General features: G+C 36.8%; 2 pseudogenes; one reads left to right on the plus strand and one right to left on the minus strand.

Annotated features, from left to right (window-relative positions):
* Positions 1-7503: 7503 nt before the first annotated feature.
* Positions 7504-10523, plus strand: LOC126678238 (LRR receptor-like serine/threonine-protein kinase GHR1; annotated as a pseudogene).
* Positions 10524-20203: 9680 nt separating this feature from the next.
* LOC126679309 (ethylene-responsive transcription factor CRF2-like) lies at positions 20204-21159 on the minus strand (annotated as a pseudogene).
* Positions 21160-24999: the final 3840 nt, after the last annotated feature.

The following is a 24999-nucleotide window of genomic DNA, read 5'->3' on the forward strand; positions in this document are numbered from 1 at the left end:
AACCAAGCCTCAATCGCTTGTTTTAAGAAATTAAGTTCACAATTGGAATCCGCTTCTTGGCACGCCCGCATTTTTGCACACACTTGTTGTTACGGTTATTTTCATAAACGCAAAACGCCAGTAACAATTTTTTGCACGCCCAATAGAACACAAAGAGTTATGGCTAGAACTCGAAGTGAGAAAGGAAAAGACGTTATTGTATCCCATGATGCAGTGGATGATCCTACCTTTCTAAATATAGGACATGGAGACTATGTGGCTCACATGGTCAGAAGCATTGAAATAGAAAAATTGCCTCTAGGAGAGGCGAGTGAAGATGTGCCTCCTGGCTTTGGAGAGCAACAAACACCAACTCGGCGAAATTCTGAGCCGAGATTGACCATGAAGCAACAGTTCGAGATGGAACGCTATTTGGAAGAATTGATAGTTGCTGTCAAATTATAATCTCATGGTGGTGATGTACCAGAGGCTGTTAACACGGCCAAACAAAATCCTAACGGACTCGGGGGGCAGTCATTTGGAGGAATCCAGGAGATTGGGAGCACTAGTCATGTGCCAATCTTAAACCCACCCTTTGAAGAGAGGTATGTACCTCCTCACAAAGGAGATGAACCAGTTCATTTTAATTCATTTAAAACTAATAATCGAACTGGCCGGAATTCTAGGCCGTTTAATGCAAGTGCCGTTCATCCTTACATGGATGATCCAGAGGTTAATCAAAATTATGTCAACCTCTGCGCATTGGGGGCAACTATTTTCCCCAGGGGAGGAACCAACCTCTGCCACTCCAACCTCTAGCACGACCACTTGACATGGAGGCCGTGACAGAAGCTGTTCATCCTTACATGGATGATCCAGAGGTTAATCAAAATTATGTCCAACCTCTGGGCACAGGGGTCAATTATTTTCCCCAAGGGAGGAACCAACCTCTGCCACTCCAACCTCTAGCACGGCCACTTGACATGGAGGCTGTGAGAGGAGTCGTTCATCCTTCCATGGACGATCCAGAGGTTAGTAAAAATTATGTCCGACATTTGGGCACAGGGGGTAACTATTTTCCCCAGGGGAGGAAGCAACCTCTGCCACTCCAACCTCTAGCACGACCACTTGACATGGAGGCTGTGAGAGGAGTCGTTCATCCTTCCATGGAGGATCAAGAGGTTAATGAAAATTATGATCAACCTCTAGGCTTAGGAGGCAATTATTTTCCCCAGGGGAGGAATCCACCTCTGCCACTCCAACCTCAGAGGAGGCCACTCGACGTGGAGGCTATAAGAGAAGCCATCCATGAGCTATATGGTCCAGGTCCGAGACAAATTGATCGACCACGATTTCACAAACCGTATCCAGATCTTATTGACAAGGGATCCACAGTGAATATTAAACCATTTATCACTGCCTCTAACATGGTGGAAGTTTTTTACTATGATTATTATGTTGGCCCCATTCACTTGACTGGAAAAGAATAAAAAGGGCCAACCAAAGGAAAATAAACCTCTAGAGATTCATCAAGATGTTAAAAAGAAAGCAGAGAAAATATTGGAATTAACGGCTATTGTTCCATACAATAAGCCGTGCTCCTCCATTACTATTGAAAAAATTCATAGTTAAGCTCACCTCTGGTTAGTTTATAGTAGTTGCATCTGCAATTTTGATGGAACGTATGCAGCATAATATGGAGGAGAGCAATTCAGCAGAGGTTCTTGATTCCGAAGTAACATTTCAAGAAGATTAGCTAGTATGGAAATTGATCTTACCCTATGGTACGAATGACAGAGAATATGGGAAATTGTCTGGGAAGGACCATTCTTGGTCCACAAGGTGATGAAGGGGAACGCATACAGGCTATCAAGTCTAGAGGGTGAACCTCATAAAAAATTCATCAATGGAAAATACTTGAAGAAGTACAATCCTACCATATATGAGAAATACAATTTGGAAATGACTTAATGGCTTTTAGCCATACATGTACTGCAGATTATGCAAGTGTGTTTTAAAAATGTCAGTACATGAGTTGTAACATGATGGCTTCAGCCAAGTGTATTATTAAAGTCTTAGGAGTTTGGCTGTTTTGGCTAAATCAGTACTTTTTTTTATTAAATTTCCATTTTGACACAAGTTGTAATGTGATGGATTTTAGCCATTTTTAATATTTAAAGTTCTAAAAGTTTGGCTATCTTAGCTAAACTGGCCTCTAACAATTCTTCTAGAAATAAGAATCTATGACTAGTTGACTCTAGGAAGTTAATTTCAGAAGTCGATTCTAGAAGTTGATTCCAGAAGTTTGATTTCAGAGGTTGACTCCAAAGGTTGACTCCAGAGGTTGACTCTTGAGGTTAATTTCAGTAGTTGACTCAAGAGGTTGACTCCAGAGGTTAATTTTAGTTTGCATGAAAAATAGTCTAGCCACTTGGAAATGAAAATAAAATGTTTGGAAAATGGTCACCTACTGGAAAGGACCATTCAAGACACCTCAAATGGACTCTGTTAAAACGCATCTATCAGGAACTATTTATAGAAGCCTATATGGGAGAGGGGAAGGGATAAGTGATAGCCAATGAATGGTTGACCTTTAAAAACTTTAGTTCATATTTTCCGCTATCCTACTGTGAATTCCCTATTGAAAGTAGTCCATAGGTTCTCTATTTTTCTTAGACTTCTGAACTATTGTTTTGCTACCTAATCTAAAAATTCAAAAGAAAATTCAACAACAAAAACGGCCACATAAATACAAAGGCATGACTGTAAGTGACACATGTGTATTGTTCGTGAAACAAGCCCTGGTATTGACATCACATCACTACACAAGTATATGGCAAAAGCCATTTTCATACCAGGAACATAAACACATAGTGAATGCAATGCATGGCTGTACCTGCACGTGAATCTTGGTGTGGAACACAAAAAAAAATGGCGGGAAAGCCATCTTCACACCAAGACATTTAAAATTGAAGTTCAAAAAGTACCTGTATGGTGTCCTTGTAATGCAATGCGTGTACAAGTGGATATGTGAAAGTGTATGTGTCACAACAAGCAAATAATGGCCAAAAGGCCGTGTGAGAAAACATGTCCTGATATATAAAGAAAAGCCAAAGGCAATCCCTAAGGTTTACAAAAAATAAAAATAAAAAATAAAAATCTTTGACCCACGTTCTTATCAAGAGTTAGAAAGGCCATTAGACAGTGATTAATGGCCAGAAGCTAACTCCAGAGATTTGGCCAGAAGCGAACTCCAGAGGTTTGGCCAGAGGTTGACTCTAGAGGTTTGGCCAGAGGTCGACTCTAAAGGTTTGGCCAACTCTAAAAGTTTGGCCAAAGGTTGAATCTAAAGGTTTGGTCAGAGGTTGATTTCAGAGGTGGGCCAAAATGTCCAGAAACATATTAATGAAAGTAAAATTAAAAAAAAAAAGAGAAAAAGAACTTACCTGCTGCTAGAGTACGCCGTCCGATCTGCTGGTCGTAAGACTACTACTGCCGGTCGGACTCCTGGCGGCTGTTGAGCTGGTGCCGGCTGGCGTTGGGAAGAGCAGTTGCAGAGCTGCTAGAACCAGGTGGAGAGAAGCTTCCGGAAGAAGGGAACTGCTGTGAATTGCCGGCTGCGGGAAGAGTTGCTGCCAGAGCAAAGTTTGCATCTGCTGCTGTTGGGGGAAAGCGTCTTGACGACGGCAGTGAGCTGCTCACCATTGCCGCCAAAGACAATTGCTACCAAAGGGAAACGGCGGACGGCGATGGTGCGCTACGGCTGGAGGGCGAGGAACGGTCAACTACTGGACCTGACTGGGCGAGTTGGAGACGACGGCTGGAGCAGCTGGGTCGTTGGTCGCTGGATCTTTCGCCGTGGGCTGCTAGGCACCGGTGATGGAGAGGTGGCCGGTCCTTCATCCTTTTCTTCAATTAATTCTTTACCAATTGATAATGAAGGAAGAGGTGGATTTATTTTAATTTTTGGAATATTAGGGTTTTGTGCCATGGTTTTTGGGGAAGAAGATGAATTTGATTTTTTTTGATTTTCTAAAACCCTTTCACCTTTTGGACTTTTATCTATTTTTGAAAATTTTGAAACCATGATTTCTAAACGATTTTCACACCTCTAAAATAAAATCTTAGGCCTAACCATGGTGAAAGCTAAAAAATTTAATTTTGACTAAAAGAATACATATAAATGGCTTTATTCCTAAAAAGCCAATTATATAGGGGCATTGTTTGCACTAAAATTAAAAATATGGCTAAAAGGCCATAAAACCCATATTCCTTTTCAAAAGATAGAAAAAGTTAATGGAAAATATTGGCCTGAGGTTGGAAGTTTAATTTCAAAGGTTGATTCCAGAAGTTGATTCCAGAGGTTGAATCTAGTTGACTCCAGAAGTTAATTTTCAAAAGTTGATTTCAGATGTTGACTTTTTTTGACTCTAGAAGTTTAATTTCAGAGGTTGATTCTAGAAGTTAATTTCCAGAAGTTAATTCCAGAGGTTGATTCCATTTGACTCCAGAAGTTTAATTTCAGAGGTTGACTGTAGAAGTTAATTTCCAGAGGTTAACTCCTCTTAATTTCTAGAAGTTGACTACAGAAGTTGATTTCAGAGGTTGACTCCTAATTCTCAGAAGCTTCAGAAGGCCCAAGTCCGTTGTTAGAAGATTAAGCCCATATTTATGATGGCCATTAAATCGAGTTTAAATAGCCAAGAGCCTAAGGATATTTTGTTTGAAGAATAATAGTTAAAAAGTACGTTATTTTGAGAAGCAACAGTTAAGAGACACGATTTACAATTTCTTAAAGGTGGAGAAGCGGCAGTTTTCACAAATGACAAAGGCTATAAATAAGAGAAGAGCATCAAGTTTGCAACCACCGATCAAATTCCACAAAAAACCAGCCCAAAGGCAAAAAATACCAAATCTCAGCAATACAATTTTCTTCAATCAGTAAAGAACTTTACGATTGAACTTCTGCATTTTTTACTCAAACACCTGTAGTTTCGTTTTATTAAATTAGTAAACATATTTACAGTTAAATTTCTTTGTTTTAGCATTACTTGATTGGAGTATTTGTAATAAGGTTAACCAAGCCCCAATCGCTTGTTTTGGGAAGTTAAGTTCACAATTGGAATCCGCTTCCTGGCATGCCCGCAATTTTGCACACACTTGTTGTTACAGTTATTTTCACAAATGCAAAACGCCAGTAACAGTATGTATGCAATTTTTAGCTCTGACTGCTCTCTGGTTTATTGTAGTACTGCATGGACAATCTGGGCCGTAAGTTGTAGCAGGCGGAGTTGGCTCCTACTGATAATGGAGCTGATATTCCCTTTGGATTTCCTAGCGGTAGCTAATGTGACTTCCGTGTGAGAGGTCGTGGAATTGGAGCCCGTGGCGGTTGTGGAGACCCTGCTTCTTCTTCTAACGGTGTACATGCCGGGCGCGACGACGATGCCGATGATAAGTTCTCCGAAAGCAATGATGGAGATTTTGAGACCCTGGTGTAGGACTGGGATTCTGACGAGTATGATTCTGTCCCTTGTAGCGACTTTTTGTATGTAAGTACATTGTTTCCTACGCGCGGATACTTTGCTTGCCAAATTGCATCGTTGCTTCGTGTTCAGGACATCTTTTTAAGTTTTTGGTGTCCAAAAAGTGATATGATTTTTCGTCTTCTTCTAGAATCAACCCGTCCTTTACTGTTGGGTTTAGGATCCCGTATTCCCGTGACGATTAAATTGCGGGAAGTCTCGGTCCTGAGATGTTGCCATAATCGGGGGCCTGTAGATCCGTGACGATTGAATTGTAGGACTTAGTCCCGAGATGTTGCCATAATCGGGAGCTCGTAGTCCCTTGACGATTGAATTATAAGAAGCCTTAATCCTGAGATGTTGCCATAATCGGCAGCACGTAGTCCCTGAGTATTTGAACAGTGGGGACCCGTAGTCCCGTGATGTTTGGATGGTGAGAAACCGTAGTCCAATATTGTTTGATTGAGGAAATCTTATGCCCTTACTATTGCCTTGCTGGTGGGAAGCTGTAGTCCTGTGATCCTTTGGTTTGTGGAAAGCTGCAGTCTCGGGATCCTCTGGTTTGTGGGAAGTCGTAGTCCTTGAGTTCTTGAATTGTGGGAATCTGTTGTCCCCGAGTACTTGAATAATGAGAATCTATAGTCCCGTGATTTTTAACTAATGGGAAGCTTGTGATGTTACTGCAATTGGGAGCTCATAGTCCTGTAAGTGTTGAATCGTGGGACGCCTTAGTCTTATGATCCATTGGGTCTAAAATTATTTTCGGCCTTGGACTAAAAATAATTTCGCCCCACCTGAATCGAATTTGAGGCTCCGCCTAAATCTATAAGTTCAGCAAACATTTTCATGTTTTAAAGCCAATGAAAAAGCTAAATTTAGGGTATCAAAAAAAGAAGAAGCTAAATTTAGTGATAACTTATTGGTCAAGCTCAGGCCTAAGTGAATGCAACTGGAAAGGTTGTTCGACTGTGTTAACATTGATTTCTTTTGTCATTTTGTCTAATGGAGCATGCGCCTGTTTGTACTTTCACATGTCTCACAATAACTTGTCTAGTCTTCCCATCCACTTTACTCGTCTCTGACATAAAAAGAAAATTTTGAAATATTAATTTTATACTATTATCATTAATATATATACATATATAAATATACAAAGGATCAATTCACCCCCTCAATTTATCATGAATAATTAAATTGATCCAAGGTCATGAAACTGGACGGAATAGCTAATTTAACATAATTAACCCTAATTAACTTTATACATCAAATATTGCTTTGTCCTGCATATTAGATACAGCCTGTAATATTTTATATCCCAAATTTTGAATTTGCAACTTTGGTTACCATAAACAGAATTTTATACATGTATGCTTTGTATTAATTTAAAATTTTGGTTAACGGACTTGGTTGGGACAGCAAAATACCAAACCTACAACCATGCACACACTAAAATAGGAGGTTTGGTTTTTGTTAATTAGCGATGGTTTGATAATTTTCTTTTTAAAGTATATTTGATAAATTATTTGACGTCCATAACAAAGTGAAGGAAGCGAAGCAAATCCAGAATCTCTCTTTTTAGCGGGTAAATCACTAATTTTTCTACACGTTTACCCAGCAAAAAGTAAATCACATTGGCCGCTATCTTTCTTTTTTACTTTTTGACACAAAAAGTTAAAACCCATTACTTTAAGATCTTGGTGATGGAATGATTGTGTTTTTTTCTCTTGACTTCCATGGGGGAGCAGTTTGTTGTGCTGTTCCATTTTATAGCTATTTAATGACTTGGCTCATTTTTCGTGCTTGAAACAAGTTCCTCTTTTCAAGCTGCATCTTTCTCAAGTTTCGAAGCTGAATCAATCGGTCTCTTATAGAATCTGTAATTTCCGCAAATCTAGTTCAAGTATCAGGTAGCCTTTTCTGCGTCCCATTCTGTTCAATGGTAGTAGATATCATATTGCTGATTACATAGTTGAAAGGTTTATTTTTCTATATGGTCACAATGAAGCTTTTTAGGGTTTTAGTGTTATACTTGTTCTTATTTTCCGCTATGGGCCAACTCCCTTCACCAGACATTTTAGCATTTCTTGAATTTGAGAAGGGTATCAAGCATGACCCTACGGGTTATGTCCTTCAATCTTGGAATGAGGAGTCCATTGATTTTGATGGCTGTCCGTTTTCTTGGAATGGTATTGTCTGTAACGGTGGAAATGTTGCTACAGTTGTTATGATAACTTGGGTCTTTCGGAAGATGCTGATCTGAGTATCTTTGCAAACCTTACACAGTTTGTCAAGCTGTCCATGGAAAATAACTTTTTGACATGCAAGCTTCCGGACAAACCTTACACAGTTTGTCAAGCTAGTCCTGAGAAGTTGCTGCTGGGTATTTCTGAAAGCATTAAGCACTTGAATCTCAGCCACAACCAGCTCACTAGATCATTGGTGGCGGATGTGCGCTTATTTGCAAGCTTGAAGATTTTGGATTTGAGCTACAATCAGCTTTCCGGGGACTTGCCTGGATTTTATTTTGCTTATCAACTTCAAGTCCTGAGGCTCCGCAATAACTTGTTTTCAGGGTCTGTTCCTAATGATTTATTGAAAGGAGATTCATCACTTTTAACTGAATTGGATTTGAGTGCCAAGAATCTCTCAGGTATCTCTTTAATTTCTCTTTAGCTTCTTGCTAAATGCTTACTTGCATTTCAATGTCCTTCTGCTCTGATTCTCTCCTTTTTGGCAGTTTGCTTTGTCCCTGAAACTCCAATTTCCATCTTGCAGGACCAATAAGTATGATATTGTCAACAACATTACGCGTCCTTGATCTCTCATCCAATGGGCTTACTGGCGAACTTCCTTTAGTGACAGGAAACTGTGCTGTGCTTGATTGATCAAACAACCAATTTGAAGGAAATCTAACCAAGATAATCAAGTGGGGGAATATTGAGTACCTAGATCTTAGCCAGAATCGTTTGACGGGTGCATTTCCTGAAGTGTTCCCGCAATTTTTGCGCTTAAATTATCTCAACCTCTCCCATAATTCTTTTACTAGTTCTCTTCCAAAAGCTGTCGCTCAATATCCAAAGCTTCAAGTCCTAGATCTCAGTTCCAACCAGTTGGATGGACCTCTTTTGTCTAATTTCCTCACCTTGTCAACTTTACAAGAACTTCACCTTGAAAATAATTTACTCAATGGTGCTATTGAACTCTCTCCTTCTAATGGTGATTCCAATCTTCAACTTATTGATCTTTCTATAACACATTTGATGGGTATTTTCCTGATCGGTTTGGTCCATTAGCTAGACTTCAAGTGCTCATTCTTGCAGGAAATAATTTATCTGGCTCTTTGCCATCTTCCAAGGTAGGCATGACTTCGTTAAGCTCCTTAATTTTGTCCCAAAACCATTTCTCAGGTCCCGTACCAAACAATTTGACTAATAGCCTTTCAGGCTTTAATGTGTCATTCAATAATCTTAGAGGGATTGTCCCGGAAAACCTTAGGAGATTCCCTCGCTCTTCTTCTATCCTGGAAATGCAAGATTATGTCTTCCAAACGGTCCTTCTGGGTCGAGCAATTCACCAGGTGAAAGTTCTTGCAGGAAACCAATCAATACTATTATCAAAATGGTGATAATAGTCTCATGTGTTATTGCAGCTATCCTTCTTATCATGCTTGCTATCTCTGTACTCTACTTCCCTGTATCAAGGAGATCTCGGCCAAAGACCATTAATTGTAAAGCCATCCACATGCACTATGCAACCAACCCTTATGGTATAAGTGGAACAGGCAGTGGAAGTGCCTTTGTTCTCGATGAAAAAATGGCCGCTGTAACTGGCTTTTCACCATCAAAACAGAGTCACATGTCCTGCTCCCCAGAATCTGGGGAACTGTTCACTGCTGATACGATTGCAAGACTGGACGTAAGGTCACCACATAGATTGGCCGGTGAGCTTTATTTTCTTGATGATACAATCACTATGACACAGGATGAGCTCTCAACGGCACCGTCGGAAGCCTTGGGGAGGAGCAGTCATGGGACGTCATAAAGGGCCTTACTGGACAATGGAATGTTCTTAACCGTGAAGTGGCTGAGAGAAGGGAGAGCAAAACAAAAGAAAGAGTTGGCTAAGGAGGCTAAAAGGTTTGCAAATATCAGACATCCAAATGTCGTCAGTTTGCGAGGATACTACTAGGGACCCATACAGCACGAGAAACTCATCTTGTCTGATTACATCTCACCAGGAAGTCTTGCAAGCTATCTTTATGGTAAAATCCTGATTTCATATGCATTTCACGGAGTTGCATTTGTGAAACATAATGTGTACTAATCATATTCATTTCTTGATATGAATTGCACCCTCGAAACATGAGTATTAAATGGATTTGTTTTCATTGTTTGATTAACATTTCATTCCTGATGAAATGAATCAAAATTTTCAGATCGACCAGGAAGGAAAGGTCCTCCATTAACCTGGGCATAGAGAATAAAAGTAATTGTTGATGTTGCACGTGGACTGAACTATCTCCATTTTGATCACGCTGTTCCACATGGGAACCTTAAAGCAACTAATATATTGCTTAATGGGGGTGATCTCATTGCACGCGTTACTGATTACTGCCTCCATCAATTAATGACTCAACCAGGAACCATTGAACAAATACTGGATGCTGGTGTCACAGGATATGGCGCACCAGAATTGGCTGCTTCTAAAAAACCACTTCCCATCTTTAAGTCGGATGTTTACACCTTTGGAGTGATATTACTAGAGCTTTTGACTGGCCGGTGTGCTGGTGATGTCATATCCGGGGTAAGAGGAGGGGTTAACTTGACAGATTGGGTGTCGTTAAGGGTGACAGAGGGTCGTGGCGCACACTGCTTTGATCCTGCACTTGTGCCGGAAATGGGGGCTCCGGCAGTCGAAAAGGGGACGGAAGAGGTACTTGGACTAGCTCTAAGATGTATAAGATCTGTCTCTAAGAGGCCTTGTATCAAAACCATATATGAAGATCTTTCATCTATTTAGCTTGTAGCAGAATCCAACTTGGTTGAACTTGAAAGTTTTTGGTTTTGTATTTTGGGGTTCATTATCTTATTAGCCTTGCTGTTTGAATCTTTCATTCTGCATTTTAGGGTTGTTTGCTCATTGTATCAACATATTATTGACGTAAATGGATACAAAATTTTTTAGATGCCACTATTTCCTGTTGAATTGTGCTAAAGTCGAGGATTTTCACTGCAAAATGCAGTTTGGATGTCCAATTCCTAAATTGAGGCTAATCTAATTTTAGGAATTTACACCGCCTATACTCTTTTTTTGAAAGATTTACGATATTTTGTCCTTTTTTCATATTATCGCTGTATGTTTTTGTATAACGGTTCTTATTAAAATTAACTCTTTATACAATTAATATGAAATAATTAATTTATCTATATCTATATTTATATATCTATATCTATATCTATATCTATCTATATTATAATTCTAAACTCCCAATATATAGTATTGACAGTGGCAATCCTTCATTTTGATATGTGGACTCTTCAAACTTATTAAGTCTAAATCGTTAACTCTTTTAAATATAATTTTAAATCGTTCAGCAATCTTATTCTTATAACATCAAACCCTTTGGTTTGTCTTCAAACTTTACAGGACACCACAATCAATCTACATCAATAAATCTCTGCTTACATATTCAGCCTCCTCTTCAGTCTTGCATATAACTCAGCTCATGACATTCAGGTTCATCATACCAAAATCATGAAAACCCAATCTTCCTCTAATCCTCTTCAATCTTCTATAGAATTCAGCTATGCGCAAAATTTCAAACTCAGGTTAGACTTGATTTCCGATTTTATAAATCTTCTATAGAATTCAGCTATGCGCAAAATTTCAGACTCAAGTTAGTCTTGATTTTCAATTTTACAATTTTTTATGTCCCGCTGTACATACATTAGATACTTACGATACTCTGACTTGTGCACACATCAGGTGCTCGATTAAATGGGTTTAGGCGGATTTTAATAATTTTAATGGATGAAATTTTAAACAATAATCTAGTGGAAATTTGAGACTACCAATGAACAGATTTGGGTGATTTTAAATCGTGATTTGTGTATGATTAGCTTTTTAATTTTTTTTGATCTTAAGAATGGGTGGCATACATTAATTTCTTATATAGTCATTGCTTAAACTGTGAAGAAGACAATAAAAAGGTACTTATTCATTTGTTTATCTGTCATGTTTGTTTTTTTTAAAAGCCATATAATTTCTTTCAATTTTCATGTCAAATTTTTTTATTTTTAGTGATGAGCACAGTTCGATTCCGTCCGGTTTTGGCTGCAAATTACGGCATCTGAACCAAACCACCCCCTATATACAAAATAATTTTATGTAGCATTATTATTTACTTTTTTTTAATATATTAGTAGAGTGATTACGTATCTATAAACAGGTAATGTAAAGCTTACCATTGTTTTAATTTATATATATTTATATTTTGTTAGATTCTAATGTTTAATGCAGTCATGATATAATATCAATTTGTATCAGCTTAAAACGTTAACTCTAATCGCAGTTTGGAGTTCCAACATTATTCGTCAAGACTTTTATCCACTGCGTCCAGTCGTTTGCGCAGAAGTTTATTAATCATATGTTACTGATGTTGATACATTAGTGGAATTTCATTCTATTGTCTAAATTCACTTTATAATTTGTTTATTTATTAACTTTAGTATTCTTGAGCTACAACACTTAGTTTGCATGCGACATCCAATTTTCGTACTTAATCTATAGATTGGCACTAATGATTGTTCGCGGCAGAGAACAAGACAGCGAGCGAGCAAGCATCTTTTGTCAATCGGATTGTTGCCACCCCAAACTAAGAAAAAGAATGATTAAGAGATTGATCGCTTAAAGGTCCCTAATTACTTCATTCTTTCTGTTTTAACTTTTTTTGATTGTTTATGCTTATAATTTGGTTGTGTTCAAATACTTAAAGAAGGTCCCACTCTTATCATCAAAAAAATACATTTTGTATATTTGCTCTTTCATGTTTAAGCGCAGATTTATAGAATGAACCTGACTAGCCTTCAAGGACATCATTTAACAACTGCAGTAAGCAATTATCTATTATACCATAGTGACTGCTTTGTGTTGTATATTAACAGGGTTACACTTACATCAACTGTTTTTCTTATCATTTTAGTTTAACTATGTTGAACAGTTTATCGATGTTTTCCTGCCATATTAGAGAAAATTTGTTTTGCATTCCATTGAGTCTTCTTGTACTGTAATTCATATAATATTTAATATAAAATACTACATTAACATCTGTAATATGGTAGATCCCCTTAGGAGGGCTTATATGCATCTATTGAAAGTAATGGTTTGGTTTGAGCTTGCATTCGAATTGGGGTTGTCGAGAGTGCATATGAAGTTGTCAAGTGGTCGTAAGTACAAATCTTTTGGGATATAAGTAATGCTCGGAATATCTTTTGAATCATCTATTGAAATTCAATCATGTTAATTGGTTTTAGAGAGTGTACAGGGAAATGGTTTCTTATGGTTACGAATAAAATGTTTATATTTTGGATCATTTACTCTTTGTGAGGAATATACATACTATCAGAAGCAGTACTGATTAGCTATCAAAGTTTAAAGCAAGAAATTTGGCCTAATGTTGTTTCTTTAAACATCAAGTTCTTTCAAGATGGATGCCATGTATACTGGGGAGAAAAGTTGGCTGGGTATAACTTACAAATGGTTTCTCAATGGATTTTATAAATTCGGTAATGTTATTTTGGCTGAAGAACTTAAAAATGAAATTTTAGAGTAAGAAACTGAATCTAATGTCACCTATGATATTTTGGCAGATGGTCATTCCTGGGTGGAGAGTTTAGAGGAGGTCTTTAGGTTATGTTATGAAATGAATAAAGAGATGCTACAAAATACTTTTATGTATACTTCAATCATCCATTGGTGTTATAGAGGGTCTATTCACAAATGATTGTATTAATAAAGCTTATGAATTTCACAAGAAACTTCTGTTGAATCAAGTGTGTGTGAACATACTTTAGTGTGAAAAATTCAAAATAAGGTAAGTGCATTAAATTCCCACATTCGTAAGGAGTGTGACTTATCATGAGTTTATATGGAGTGGTTTACTCATTTGAGTTTGGGCCTCAAGGGGTACCCAGTTTTGTGAGTGGGTTAGGAGTTATATTCTTACCGATCTACCACACGCGCGCACCGTCTGTCTGGCCGGCCTGGTCTGGATTGGTTCGGTTCGAAGCACTAATTTTTTATGACGTTTTTATTTGATTGTCTTTTTTTGCAACAAAACACTATCTCTGGATCAGCTCCTTCTCATTTAATTTCATTTGACTAATTTTATTTCATTTAAAACAGATTTCAATATTTATGACCTTTAATGATTTGTCCCCTTCAATTTCCCTATAAATAGAGGTTGTCCTCTAATTCGTTCAATACACCAGAAAATACAGAGCTCAGTCTTGAGTAAAAAGAAAACACATTTGTGTTTATAAATTTTGATCTTAAGCAATCAGAATAAGTGTTATTGAGCTGTCATCACAGTTCAGTGGTGGCAATACTGTTCGGCTGTTTTATCCTAGGGACGATGTGGTTGATCATCAGCTTTGCACCTTCGAGTTGAGCCGCAAAACGTCTAAAAGAGAGCGACCTAGTCCGCGACTCACCCTTTTCACAATTCTAAGTTTCAAACAGCAATTGTTCCAACAATTTTTAGATAAGTCCCTCAACAATTGCTACTGTGAATTCTGAAGAGGTCACTGCCTTCGGTTCTTTCGGTGTTGATACCAATAAACCATTCCGGTTTAAAAGTCTGAATTTGAAACGGTGGAGACTTAAAACTGAGTTCTTAATAATGAAGAAAGTTGATGCTGTGCTTACCACTGATATGTTAGTGGTTGATGAGGATGCTACAGATGAATAAAAGGAGACACAAAAATTTCATGTGCAAAAATTTCATACTCAATGCTCTATGTGATGATATATACACTTTTTACAATAATGGAAAATCTGCAAGGGAAACTTGGGAAGCGTTGCAAAAGAAGTATGATACCAAGTAAGCGGGGACGAAAAAATATGCAGTCAGCCGCTACCTCAAGTATCAAATGACGGATGATAAGTCTGTAGAGGCGTAATCTCATGAAGTGTAGAAAATTGCTCACGAGATCATCTCAGAAGGTATGGTACTAGACGAACAATTTCAAGTTGTTGTATTAATTGATAAGTTGCTCCTTCGTGGAAGGATTTTAAGAATTCTCCAAGGCATAAAACTAAGAAATTTTCTTTGGAAAGTCTAATTACTCGATTTCGAATTGAAGAAGAGGCAAAAAAACAGGACCAGAAAGATGAAGTGCTTGTTGTATCAAACAACACTAGAAAGTTCAGTTATGCGATTCTGAAGCCGAAAGGCAAAAAAGTTTAGAATCAAAATCCCAATGTGAACTCGAACAAGTCTTTGAATAGTAACAAAGCAAAACATATTGGAAATCAGAATGTGAGACAACAACCACCTATCAGAAATGACCTGCCACCATTTTTGTGTTTTAATTGTGGAAAACCAGGTCATATGGCACATAAGTGTTGGAACAGACTAGCTACAACCCCCTCAGGCTAACCTGACTGAAGAGCCGTTTGTGGCTATGATCACAGAGATGATGTCTGAGATCAATCTTGTTGGTGGATCTAATGGGTGGTGGGCAGACACTTGTGCATCTCGCCATGTCTGCCACGATCGTGCTATGTTTAAAACATACACTGCTGTTGAAGACAAGAAAGTGTTGTCGGGTGAAACTCACACCACTACTGTTGCTGGAATTGGAAGTGTCGAACTGAAGTTCACTTCGGGAAAGACGCTAATATTGAAGGATGCCATGCACAATCCTATGATGAGAAAGAATCTGGTTTCTGGCTATCTTCTCAACAAGGCTGGGTTTTTTTCCAGACTTTTGGGGGCGATGTGTATACCATCACTAAAAATGGTACTTTTGTAGGAAAGGGTTATGCTTGTGAGAATATGTTCAAAATGAATGTTGACATTAATAAAGTTTCTGCTTCAGTTTACTTGTTATGTTATTTTAATGTTTGGTATGCTAGACTCTTTCATGTTAATAAACAGATTATTAATAATATGAGTAACCTAGGATTAATTCCTAAAATGACTTTAAATGATTTTGAAAAATGTGAATTTTGCAGTCAGGCTAAAATAACGAAAACATCACATAAATTAGTAATTAGAGAATATGAACCATTAGATTTAATTCATTCTGATATATGCAAACTTGATGGAACCTTGACCAGAAATGGCAAACGTTATTTTATCACTTTTATTGATGATTGTTCTGATTTTACTTTTGTGTACTTGATGAAAAATAAGAGTGATGCACTTGACATGTTCAAGTTATTTGTTACAGAAGTTGAAAATCAATTCAATAAGAAAATCAAAAATATTTCGCAGTGATAGAGGTACTGAATATGAATCAAGCTTGTTTATAGACTTCAATAACTCGCATGTTATAGCACATGAATGAACAGCACCTTATTCTCCTGAAATGAACGGTAAAGCCGAGAGAAAAAATAGAACATTTACAGAAGCTGCAGTGTCTATTTTATTGAATTCCGGTGCTGCTTCTTATTGGTGGGGCGAAATCCTACTGACTGTTTGTTATGTACTCAATAGAGTTCCTAAATCAAACAGTAAGATCTCACCATATGAGATCCTAAAGAAAAGACAACCAAATTTGTCTTATTTGAGAACATGGGGATGGTTAGCCTATGTTCGGATTCCTGATCCAAAACGAATAAAATTAGCAAGTAGAGCATATGAATGTGTTTTTATTGGGTATGCATTCAATAGCAAAGCATATAGATTTTATGACTTGACTGCCCGAGTGATTATTGAATCAGTGGATGCTGATATTTATGAACATAAATTTCCTTTTAAATTAGGAAATAGTGGGGGCGAATCATCTAGTAAGATTCCCGCTGTCAGGAATAATGAGATTACAGATGATATAGAACCAGAGATCAAAAGGAGTAAAAGAGCTAGAATCTCAAAAGACTTTGGTCCTGATTTCCACGTCTATTCCTTAGAGGAGGATCCTGCAAACCTCCAAGAAGCTCTAACTTCTTTAGATGCTGATCTTTGGGAAGAATCCATAAATGATGAGATGGAACCTTTGGAGTCTAATAAGATTTGGCATTTGACTTATTTGCCCCCCGGTTGCAAGACCATAGGTTGTAAATGGATCTTGAAAAATAAAATGAAACCCGATGGCACCGTTGATAAATATAAAGCTCGACTTGTTGGTAAGGGTTATAGACAACGTGAAAACGTTGATTGCTTTTATACCTATTCACCTGTTACTAGAATAACATCCATTAGGGTGCTGATTTCGATCGCTGCATTTTATGATTTGGTAGTACACCAAATGGATGTTAAGACTTCTTCTTTGGATGGTGAATTGGAGGAAGAAATTTACATGGACCAAGGGGAGAATATAACACCCTGTATTTTTCCGGTTGATTCTGATGAACTTTCTGATGTCGTTTTGGTTTCTCGAAATCCTATTTTGGCTCGTGTGACTTCCGGTATGTCGTTTGGAATTGTTTTGTGGGCCTTATAAAATTCAACTTTTGTTACATAATACCCGCAAAATAATGGAGACCTAGGGTTTGGCTCGTGTGATTTTCGGTATGTCGTTGTGTTCTTGGTTATAGACCTAGGGTTTGATGAATTATTACAGAGATGGATATCACAATTGTTGCTATGATGTTCATGTGATTATAAGTTTTAGAGATATGGAGCATATTTGGTCTGCCTTCTATGTTTTTTTTAAAATGATTTAACTTGCTTATAAGTGATTTTCTATAGTATCAATGTTATTGATTAATTAAGATTCTATTGAGTTTAAAAATATTTTCTATAAATATTTTCAAGGTATTTGAAAAGAGAGTAGATGTTGAATTCAATTGAGAAGAGTATTGAAAATGATTTCAAAAGAATATATTTTACATAAAGTGGTTTTAAAGTGTTTTACCCTTTTTGTAATATTTATTAGTAATATTCTGAATTCTCTCAGTTTTATACTGACCCCGTTGTCCATCCAATTTTACAGGAAACCAAATGATGACCCGATGAAAACTTTCGAAGTTTTATTTCCTCGGGAGTCATTTTATTCAAGATATGTAAATAAGATTTTCGTTCTAGAAGTCCGCAGTAGACTAGTGTTTTAATGTTCATGTATTAAGTATTTTAACTCTGATGTTTATTTTAAATGGGGTTATAGTATTATAAAATAGTTTATGGGGTAATTGATTCTAGGGGTCACTGTACTTTTCAAGAATTGCAAAATGGTGACCAAACATCAAAACGTAACAAATTGGTTACTAAACTTTCAAATATGTGATTTTGGAAGGTTTTTAAGTGTTTTACGGTCAAATTATACATACGTAGTAATTAAATTTTGATTATTTATAACAAATAATATCTTATATTTCATATATACACAATCAACAAAAAATCGACTTGAAATAATTTTCTTCGGTAACCAAAAATCCTTCTATCTTAACATAACCAAATAGTATAGTAACTAAAATGTTACGTTTTGAAGTTCGGTCACCATTTTGCAACTTTTTAAAAGTACAGTGACCTCCAAAATCAATTACCCATAGTTTATGAATGAAAGTTTGATTTGAAAGCAAAAAATTTACAATGTTTTCAGCCTTGCTACGGGTTACGGAGCTAACACTCCAATTCCCTAGCGCCGGTCTCGACTCGAGATTTTGGGTCGTGACAGTTTTGGTATCAGAGGTATGGTTTATTATACTTAGGCCATTGCGACTGTTGCGTGCTCTATGAAGTGATTGGTGTGATTGTTGTGATGTGATTGGTATTTATTGAGTACCTAGGGATACTACTACGGATATTAGGATCCGAGTCATGTCAATTCTCAAAACGTTTCGTTTGATTTTCAAAAGTTTTTAAATCTCCTTCTCTCAGGTTGAGTCATATTTGCTGAAATTGTGATTTGCTGGTATTGTTGTTTATGATTAAGATGATATGTGATAAGTGATGGCATGGTCGAGACATTTAGGTGATGTGATTATCATGCTTTGGCATTATATGGTTGAATGATGTGATATATGGAATGATGTATGTTGTGATTGATTGTTTGATTGTTAGCTTTGTCGGATTATAGGATTAACCGCGATAAATTATATTTACCTTCCGAAGATGTTGGCATAGAGTTAGGACATGGGTATGAGAAATAATATGAGCTAGAGAATGATCCTAGCAACGCTAAGAGTAAGATTTTGAAAAATATTTATAAAGTGAAGTATGACTTGAATGAGGAAAATAATTCTAAAAAAATAATAGATTAACAGAATATAGGTACGCAGTGAGATAAGAGAAAGTATTGGAGGAATCGGTAGAACCTGAATCACAAATGTTTAGTAAGGATTAGTTTTTGGACAAGGTTGAACGGTGGATAAGTGCTAATAGTACTCTTGTGATATAGAGATCCTATATGAGGTATGAATAGAATGACCTATGATGATTAAGAAAGAGAAACCACGAGGTAGATGTTCTGAGAGAATGGTTAGAGACGCTAAAGAAAAGTGAAATATTAGTGTTTGAGTACATAGATGAATGTATGAAGTTGAACATATATGTTCATGTCGAATATGATAGAGATCAATGTTAGATGCATCAATGGGTTAGGATTTGAATATGTGGAGTTATATTTGTACGTGAATATAGATTTTGAGGATACAGTAGTCAAGCACGGTTACAATATAGTGCATTCACGTACATGGATTTTGAGGATACAGTAGTCAAGCACGGTTACAATTTAGTGCATTTAGAGTAATTTACAATGGCCCGATCGACCCCGTAATGATGAATATAACCTTTAGTGGTATGAGAATTATAAGGGAAATAAATCGTGGTTAAAGGGTTAAAATGGTCCTTTTTTAAATTTTGCAAATTATTCCATAATAATTGAAAAAACAATTTTTTTAAGACTTTACATATTAGATTTATATTAACTAAAAATATAAAAAATCTTTTTGTATTTTTTGCAAAACAAATTCAATATTTTTAATCTGATGAGCAGCTGACGGATCCAGATCTTGGTTCGTCTCTCCAAGCAGAAAAATCAGTGGCTGGTGTTTTGGGCGATTATTAATGGATTTCGGCGGTAGTTGGTGGAGGAATAGGGACAATAGTGGTGGTCGTGTAAAAAAAACCCGATGAATTTTTAGATTAGATATTTAGTTAAATTATATTAATTATTAGAGTTAACAAAATTGAATTAGAGTTAATTATTTAAAATTTAAAATCTCATTTTCCAATTAAGGTGCCACGTTAGCATATAGGTGTTTTTGAACCGGTTTTGCCAAGTTTAGAATAATAGTGATCTGGTTATTCTAATTTGGACGTTTTTGATGTTTATGCCAAGTTGAAGGGGTAAAGTGATCCTTTGTTCTTTTTTAATTATAATTAATTACTCAAAATGCTCATTTCCATACAATCACAAAACAAACAAATAAAAAGTGAATCTAAAATACATCTGATATATTTCATTTTCAGATACAAAACTTTCCCGGCTTAAAACTAAATTGCTGGTCATATAGAAACTAGTACTAATATATTCCTAAATAGCAATAAGTGGCTCCGACCCGAATAAATCTCTGATATCTTGGATATGGTCATCGTTGTAATTCCAAGCAGAGAAACCAGAATTGAAATCAACGCTAAAATCAAGAAACATATTGCCAATACCATCTTTTAAAAAACTGTCTGGTATCAAGCTTGTTTCCTCAAAAAAATCACTCATAGAACTCTGGAAGTCAAAAACATTATTAGGAAATATTGAAGAACATTCTAGAAACTCCGAAAAATTCTCCGACACACTCGATTGTTCTTTAATTTCACGGATTTCATTTATTTTTTTACAGGAAATGGCTGCACTTTGTGATTCAACCTCTTTGCTGGATGACGTTGTCGGAAAACAGAGAATGGACACCGTAGAAATAACATTTTGAGACTCATAGCCGGAGTTAGTGGCTTTTGAATATTTGGCTGGGGGAGTGAAGAAGTTTGTGAGCGCGTCAGCTCCATGAAACTGAATATCCGCGTTGTCATAAGCCACAACAGCTTCCTCAGCAGAATTGTAAACCATAACCGTACACGTCTCAAAGGGTCTCTGATCTCCGCCGCCCATTTTCCCCAGGGACTTTTTCTGACACCTCTAAACTTTTTACCTATTGTAGTACTGTTCTTCTTCAGTGGGATAACACTCGCCAGAAATGATCTCCTTGCAACACGTTTTCTCCGTCCATTCTTTTGTGACACTCTTTAATTGCTTTTCAAAACTCCGTTGTTTCGAATAGAGCACGAAGACGAGGGTTCTATGATAATTTTGTTTACAATTTTTTTGACTCTCCGTCGCGACTTAAAAATTTCATTATCTGATTCTTTGTCGTTAGAGGAGTCGCTAGCATATGAGTCTGTAACTGATATTCGAACAAATCTTGGTGATCTCGTATCTAATAATGGCGTGATGAGCTTGGTTTGATTTTTGTGCTCGCTAAACTTGATTCGAGTCATTTTCTTCAGGGGGGGGGGGTTTCTAGTTTTCTAGGTTGTTTAAGTTTGACACTGAAAGTGTAAGAAGAGCAGTTAAATACAGAACCCAAAAGATTCTGACCGGCACAAGGGAGAATAAATAAAAATTAAAAAAGGCAAGGAGATGAGACATACAAGGCGGGGATATAAAGAAAGATAGAACGTTAAAGAGAAGATTAAAAATGTAGTAGATTTTGAACACTTCTCTTCTTGATTTATGAAAGAACGAGAAATTTCAAGGAAAACGTAACATGTCTTGAAAAGGTGATCAAACCAGCGAGAGAGTGATAAATGGTTAATGCTATATATTAAATATTTTCTGATAAAAAGATATATTAAATATTTAATTATTTAGTTAATGGTGCAATGTTTAATCTTGTCAAAACGTCAAATCTTGAGGTATGTCCTTTCTGTTTTTTTTGCTGCCACACTTCTTTTTAGTACCTCCCCCCTCTCTTGCACTAGGGTCTTCACCAGTTTTTATGCCCTTATTCACTATTTAAAACCCCCACGGTCTATCATGTTTTTTCTTATTTGTAAAAATATAAACAAGTCCTTCAGCTTTAAAAAAATTAAATTATTTTAAAATAAAATTGATTCATAGTTGGCCATTGTAATTCAGCTTCCGGTTTATCCCGCATCGCCAGTCATGCTTACAAAAAATGGCCCACTTGGAGCTCTCGATTCTGTAGCGCGGCTTAACAAAGCAGCCACACCCTACCTATGGACTCTTTAGGGGGGGGGGGTGCATCATGCCTCACCTCCCTGCACAAACTGCCGAAGTCTTTTGGTGCGCACATTTTGGTGCCCCAAAAGAAAAAAAACTTGACCATGGTTCCCCGCTTGAAAATTTGCTCCTCCCATATTTAGGTTGGCATTGGCTTGACCCGAGTTGTCTCTCCATTCAAAGTTCGGATGATTCCTCCACCGCGGATTATAGGTTTTAGAATAGGGGTCGTTGTCTTGCCTTTATCCACTAACATAGTTGACTTTCTCATTTGAGTTTTGATGTAGAACGGGAGAATCCATTCCCGAATGATCATTGCCCATCACAAGTCTCACAACCCATTTGATCTACCGCAAGTTGAGCGTTCCTTTTGCTTGCTTGTTGTTTATACATCTAGACTTGTGCTAGAAGTGCCGCGTTTTTGGCTTTCATCACTTCAAACTCTTGGTTTGCTCGAGGGTCATTACACCCTTTTGAGGTGGTTGCCTCAACCGCTTGGTTGACCAAGAACAGCTATTCATAGCAAGCTGTTCTAGCAAATTATTGGCCTCATCATAAGTTTTCTTCATAAGTGACCCTCCCGATGCCGCATCAATAGTTGCCCGTGTACGCTCATTGGTACCGTTGTAGAAGATAGAGATGAGATGTTCTCTACCTAGATGATGATGCAGAAAATTTCTCTGAAGATCTTTGAAGCGTTCCCAGGATTGATAGAGAGATTCGCCATGTAGTTGTAGAAAATCTATAATCTCCTTGGTCATCCTCGCTGTTTTGCCCATATAGAAGTATTTATTTAGAAAAGGTTGTCCCAATTGTTTTCACGTTGTGATTGAGGTGCTTAGAAGTGATTGAATCCAATTCCTCGCCTTATCCGTCAAAGAGAAAGGGAAAAGACGAAGCTTGATTTAATCCTCTATCACATTATGGATTTTGAATGTGTTGCAAACCTCCGTAAAATTTGAGAGATGAGCGTTTGGATCCTCGCTATCCAACCCATAAAATTGGCAACGACTCTCGAGTAATTGAATCGTTCCCAGTTTGATTTCAATGTTGTTAGCAAGTATCGGAGGTGGGAAACATCCGTAGTTGGTGTTGTCCACGTTGGGTAAGAAAAATTCTCCCAAGGTACGTCTTTGCGGATGAGTGACGACCCTTTTGTTTGGCCTATTTAGAGCTAGATCGTCACGTGGTGCCGGAGGATTAACCCCATCAAGGTTCAAAGGAGGGTTACGTTCTTCCTCCATTGTTTTGGATTTCCGAGCTGTTTTTCAAATACTTCTTTCGAAGGAAGTTAGGTTTGACTGAAACGGTTCTAGCGGTTGTTTGGCTCGTCGCATATTAGGCATACACTAACCAAAACCCCTGCGTAAACCAAAAACAAGAAAACCAAACGTAAAATCTAATAACAATAAATTCACAAAGTAATAAAAGTAATTGAAAATAAAACTAACTCAATTAAGAATAAGATACTCTTAATTTATCTAATCGCAATTGCTCCCCGACAACGCTGCCAAAAACTTGTTGGCAAATAATCGAAGTATACGATATCGCGCAAGTAATATAATCTTGGAAGACCAAGTATCGATCCCACAGAAGCAATGGACTAAATAACTAATATAAAGTATTCTTTAATTGGCTAGCTAGAAAAATCAATGGAGTTCTGTAAATTAATTAAACACTAAAGTAAACCAATTCAAATAATTAGACTAATATAAACTGATAACAAATAAGTATATTAAGGTTTAAACAATAATGATAAAGTGTTCAAGGATTGAGAATTCCAAATAAACTAGTAAAAGAATGGATTAAGACTTATTAGTGATTTTATCGTGAATCGAGCTATTCTAATGCACCGAATCCCGCCCTCTCAAGTCTCAAATATCCGTATAAAATCACAACCTAATTAAATAACCAATTATTAACTTGCTCTTACAATATTAAAACTGAATTAAATAATCAAATTGCAATTATTAAACAAACTCTATGACTACCTAAATTCCAACCCGCTCTCACGGTGTTTTCCTCTAAGTTCTTAATTACCTATGTTTATTTAATTAACAATCTCTCAATTAATTAATTAAGCACAAAATCATGAATTAAGTGATCAATTCAATTCAATCATTAGTTGTAGTAATTAAACACGATTTACTCACTTAAGAAATCCTAATCCAATTTGGAACTAATCTAAGTGCTCATATCAATCCCCGAACAAAGGATTTAGTTGCACATGCTTAAACTTAAATTAAACAAAGAAAATGATGAGGAATTGAACATAATTAAAACAATAAATACCGGAGTTGTCAATTTCGGAAGAATCGTCTCTATTAAACTTGAAATATTCACAATCGTTTTTCGCAGAAACTAATTATAAACTACTTATAAACTGCTGGAAAGAGATTCAAAAAAGCTATTTAATCGATGAAGTAAAAATAAACTAAATTATCTAATGTCTTAATCTAGGCTATTACAAGGTCTTTATATTATGTAGGAAGCTCTGGAGTCTTCTAAGTCGTATTACAAGTCAAATTTATAATAAGAGTTTCGGTTGGAGTCGGAGTAGGAAATTAAATCCAAATCTAAAACATATAAGGATTTTTAACTCACGGTCTCTTTCGAGACAACCATGTCTCGTTCGAGACCATGGCCAAATTGCCTTGTTTCGTTCAAACCAAGGAGTCTCGTTCGAATCATTACTTTCCGAGAGAAAATCTCGTTTCTTCAGGCCTTATCTCGTTCGAACCCTTGCAAATCGTACATGGGTCTCGCTCGAGAAACACCTGTCTTGTTCGATACCTAGGCTATTTTTCTCTTGGAATTCGATTTCTTCGTCCGCAAGCTAACGCTTTACCTTCAACACGTAATTCTTAGTCGATATTGCTATAAATACTCAATAATCACCTAATTTTCACTGAAACACTAACAAACACTATCAAGCACATAAAACACCAAATAATGAATGTACTTCATAATAAAATTGACAAAAACCGAGTATAAACAACCCTAATTATAGGAGTAAAATACTCCTATCAGCTACCTGGTTGATCCTGCCAGTATTCATATGCTTGTCTCAAAGATTAAGCAATGCATGTATAAGT

Source organism: Mercurialis annua, linkage group LG4 (assembly GCF_937616625.2).
Source record: "Mercurialis annua linkage group LG4, ddMerAnnu1.2, whole genome shotgun sequence".
In the NCBI taxonomy this organism is placed as follows: Eukaryota; Viridiplantae; Streptophyta; class Magnoliopsida; order Malpighiales; family Euphorbiaceae; genus Mercurialis; species Mercurialis annua.